The sequence below is a fragment of the Penaeus monodon genome, unplaced genomic scaffold (genome assembly GCF_015228065.2).
Source record: "Penaeus monodon isolate SGIC_2016 unplaced genomic scaffold, NSTDA_Pmon_1 PmonScaffold_63, whole genome shotgun sequence".
Lineage (NCBI taxonomy): Eukaryota > Metazoa > Arthropoda > Malacostraca > Decapoda > Penaeidae > Penaeus > Penaeus monodon.
In genome coordinates this window covers 50,771-55,770 of record NW_023661328.1, presented here as the reverse complement: position 1 = coordinate 55,770, position 5,000 = coordinate 50,771, and the positions used below count along the sequence as shown (strand labels likewise).

General features: G+C 33.4%; 1 protein-coding gene across 1 annotated transcript in view; it reads right to left on the bottom strand.

Annotated features, from left to right (window-relative positions):
• Positions 1-5,000, bottom strand: part of LOC119571435 (zinc finger protein 611-like) — a 107,295-nt gene that overhangs the window by 99,348 nt on the left and 2,947 nt on the right. The window contains exon 2 of the mRNA XM_037918737.1: positions 3,337-3,360. The gene's annotated coding sequence lies outside the window, so the exon portion shown is untranslated. The remainder of the gene's footprint in view (positions 1-3,336; positions 3,361-5,000) is intronic.

The window sequence follows — 5,000 nt, the reverse complement described above, 5'->3', positions numbered from 1 at the left end:
TCCCCAAAAAATAGACCAAAGTTTATGGAAAAATTAAAAAAAAAACTCGTTTTGAAATGATTTCCAAAGGAAAAAATCTTTTTCCCGGGGGTATAAAAGGGGGAAACCTGAGGGGATTTACCTGGGACGGGTTCCCAAAGATCTTTTTCCTTTATTTGTAGTGTTATCGTTCGTGTCTGCAGACTATTTCTTGTGATGACAACTATAACTATTTTTCCTCTACAAGAAGATTTTTAATTTGCCCTACCTTAATGCATCCATACTATAACCATGAAAACCACTATAAAATATTTATAGATGGATCAAAAATAAGAAAAGCTAAATCAACGTCGGCAACCATCTATATAGAACGAAAGGAACTAAAATCAGTCTGGAAAAAATTTCCAATAAAATTATCATAGAAGCAGAACTGTATGCAATAAAATAGGTTAGTTTGAATAGAACTTAACCAAACAAACGGGAAATCTTCAAGTTTCACTCTCAGCAATATTAATATAAAAATCAAAACCCAGAAACTAAAAACAAATACACCGAAACCAAAAGAAAATTTTTCCAAGCTTAAATCACAAACAAAAATAAAACGCAGCCCTTTTGCAGCAAAAAAACCCAAAATTAGATACTTCCACAGCCATAACCCAAGACACCACCAACAACAAAAGACATGAAATAAATGGAAAGGCCCAATATCTATTTTTCAAATTTTTCCTCCTCCCTTTCTCCCCCCCGTATAAAAATTTAATAATATAAATAAATTTTTAAATAACAAACAAGAAAAAAAAAACCCCCAAAATGTAAACCCTTTCTTAGAAGATATTCCAAAAAAAAAAATTTTAAAAAAGTGAAAAAACACTAAAAAACCCAATTTCAATCACCCCCTTTTCTCCCAATTTTTCCCACCCCAAAAAGTCCCTCCAAAAAGGATCAAAAAAACCAAAAAAAAAATAAAAAAAGATTTCTTTTACCGAATTAACCCTTAATAAATTTTAAACAACCCCGAAATTCTAAAAAAAATCAATGAAATAAAAACTCCCAAAAAAAAAAGAAAATTAAATAAAAGTCTCTTTCATTTGAAAAAAAAGATTTTGAATTTTGCCCCCCGAAAAAACGTATGATGGACCTGGTTGCAAAAAGGAAAAAATTTAAATTTTTAAAAAAAACTAGAATATTGAAGGCAGAAGGAAAAAATTTTGGGGGGTTTAGCCTTTTAATAAGAGAGGTTGAAAAGTAATGGGAAAAAGGGTTAAAGAAAAAAAACAAAATTTTTTTTTCAATGTGTCTAAAATAAAAGAAAAATTAAAATAACGAAAATAAATTTAAAAAAAAAAAATTGAAATGGGGGTTTTCCCCGTCATACATTTGGAACCCACATTTGATTCTTTAACATATTTGGGCTCATTTTTCAAAATAATATAATATTACTAAGCCCCCAGCAAAAAGTAAAGGGGTAGCCCCGTAACGCAAAAAGAAGAAATTTAAGTCCTAGGTAGACACAGGCCCAACTTGGGGGAAGGCCCATTTTCAATTTTTTAAAAATATAACCTCCCTACAGAAACAACCTACAAAAAGATATAGAAATTCATAAAAGATGGGGGAAAAAAAAAAATGAAAGAGGGTAATTTTTTCATGGGGGACAAACATTGCACCCCAATGGAAAACGAAGCAAAAAAATGGAAAAAAAATGTTAAAAAAAACCTATTCCAAAATAGGAATCAATTAGCAGAGCTAATAACAACAGGAAAAAAAGTAAACCTGGAAAAAAGTTTTAGTGCCTTACTAGACCCTTTAAAAACCCACAAAAAAAAGTGTGGAACTTAAAAAAAGTAAAAAAATAAATAAATAAATAAATATAGAAAATCTGTCACACACAGACCAAAAAACATATATACATGTATATATATAACAAAAAAAATCAAAGAACTATTACTAAAACTATTAGACATTAAGGAACCTAGTAATAGAATAACTAAAAAGGAAGTAAAAAAGCCATAAAAAAATCAAATAAAAAAATAAACAAATGAGGGATGGAGACGATAAAAATTTTAAAAAGGTCAAAAGGAAACTTGCAAAAATAAAATTAATCATAAAAATATTACTGGGCCCAAGGGAACATTTATAGAAACATTTTAAAAAAAATGAAAAAAAATCCTAAATTTTAAGCAGAACATCTGGTTTTTAAAAACCTTTAGAATATGATAAAAAAAAAAAAATAAGGATGAAAAAGAGTAAAGGTTTTTAAAGAATCAGACCAGAAAAAGATGTATTGGCAAAATAATTAAAAATTTAATAAAACAAAAGAGAGAGAAAAAAAACAATAGCCTAACTAATGTACGATTTTTAAAATTTTGATTTTGTAAAACCCTGGAGCAATATTAAAAAAGGTCATCACTAAATTTTTTAAAATTTTGTAGGGGCAGGCTTTCAAATGCAAAATAGGGGATAGCAAAACAAAAAAAGAAAATATCATAAGAGGGGACCACAAGGTTCTCCACTATGCCCAACCCTCGTTAACATACTAATGTCAGATTTAGAGGAAACAGCTGGCACACAAAATGATCTATGCAGATTGTGTCACATTGATAAAAATCAAGCAAACATAGAAGATACAGCAATAATTAAAAAGGGTAAAAAAAATACAAAAACCCTTTATTTTTAATTAAAAAATTTAAAATTATCAAAAAGTAAAAAAAAATGTTCCAAATAAAGAGATAAAATCAATACCAAAAACAGAAACAGACAATGGATATTCTCAACAGATAACATAATACTAGGACTAATATTTGATTCACCAAAGCTGACCTTGAAAAAACACAGAACAATAAACAAATCTAAGCAGAATAAATGTAATGAAAAAAAGGAAAAAAAAGGGCCAAACCCAGAAGCAAAATAAATTTTTCAATGTCTGCAATAAAAAACAAAAAAAAAGGAACAGAATGCAAAGAAAATACTGAAAAAAACAAGAAAAAAATACAAATAGAGAAGAAAAATATTCACAGATGGATCTAAAATCCTAACTCTTAATTTGACATCAGCCGCAGTTTATATATTATGGGCACTTCCATCAATAATAGATATTTTAGAAGCTGAATTATATGCCATTGGGAAAGGGCTACAAATACCAAAAAAAAAAAGCAGGATTTTTCAACGCTTATTAATAAAAAGAAACCAAAACAATTGATATGTGAAATACAAACACTAAACCCACACACAAACAAAACAGAATCATAAAAGCATATAACAGCACATAGAGGCATAAAAGGAATGAGTAAGCCCACAACCCCACCCGATGCATGGGACTCACTTCACTGGTTTTATGTGAACAGCGAAGAGGAAACTAACCTCCAGATGATTTCTTCGTCACACCTGTTGTGGAAAAGAAATAATTCAGAAGTTAACATTGCATACTTTCGCCTCGACACAGCATGCAGGGAAGCAAAGGGTCCGTGAAAAAATTGTGGCCTAAGTAATGAAATCGTAGAAAGTAAACCAAAGGATAAATAACAAATAATTAGCTACTTTGAATACCTATGACTGGACTTGTCTGTAAAACTTTACTTCTCAATAAGCATCATTAAAAAAGAAACCATGGTAACAAAAGCACCTCTTTTGATTTTCTGTATTATTGTCTCCTGCTCTTAGAGTCTTAATTCCTGCAATCTTTTAATTCTTTAAATATCTGTCACTAAACTTGGCTGAAGAACTTTACTTGTCAAGGGATCATTTTAAGAGGTATCTTTTTCTTCATTCCTATTGTTGCATTTACTTATTTACATTTCCCTTTATTATCACCTTTTCTCACTTTCTGTCTATCTGTCCTATTATTTTCTTCCCTTCTCGCTGCCTCTCTTTAACTCCAAAACTGGACAGCAATGAAGGAGAGGGGGAGAGAGGAGAGAGAGAGAAGGGAAAAAGGGGGAAGAGAGGGAAAAAAAGAAGAAATAGACAGATAGACAGATCCCGATAGGGCAGAGAAAAGAGAGAGAAGACCGATAGAGAACAGTAGATAAAGGGGGTTAAAAAGATAGATAAAAAGAAAGAAAGAAAAAGCCCCAATTACTTTCGTCACAAGGGCACACCCAACTCCCTTTCACGAGGCCTTTTGCCCCCTGCTTTTTCCCCCGCGATTCGGGAGACGCAACTACTCCTCCCCCGATCCCCCCCCTTCCCCTCTGCACCTGGACTCCGTCGCGGCCAAGCTGCTTCACGAGGCGAGCGAGAGCCTCCTCGTGCTCTGACGCGCCCGGGAAAAAAACCCAAATGTACCTGGAGGGAAAAAAAAAGTTGAGAAAAGGAAAAAGGGGAGAGAGAGGGGAGAGAGAGAGAGAGGGGAGAAAGAGAGAGGAAAAGAGAGAGAGGAAGAGAGAGAGAGAGAGAGAGGGAGAAGAGAGAGAGAAGGCCTCCTCGGCTTGACGTGTAGGGGGGACAGCCAAGTTACCAGAGAGAAAGAAAGGTTTAGAAAAGAAGAGAGGAAAAAGAGAGAGAGAGAGAACACACCACCTGCTCCGACACACCAGGGTAGAGTCTGAAGTACCTAGAGGGAAAAGCGAGCGTTGAAAAGAGAGAGAGAGAGAGAGAGAGAGAGAGAGAGAGAGAGAGAGAGAGAGAGAGAGAGAGAGAGAGAGAGAGAGAGAGAGAGAGAGAGAGAGTTTGACTCTCTAAAGTGGCTGGTGCGACACATAAAAATATCAGTATACAGATGCACCTAACAAATGCTTTTATATTACTCAAAATGACACATACAATCACATACAATCTGCGATATTTCTAAAGCACACATGAATACGCTCATTATTAATAAAATGACGTAAATCAAATACTTTCAATGGACATTTGGCAACAGTGTCCATTTGCGCTCATCAATTTATTTTATATTCATAATACCTTCAAAGGTATGCAAACGTGGCTGGAACGCCGACGCCTATTGCAATTCGCAAATTGGCCTGCCTTCAAATTAGTGAAAATACAGTCTTCTCAGAGATGACTAAGTATTGTAAAGAAGCAAC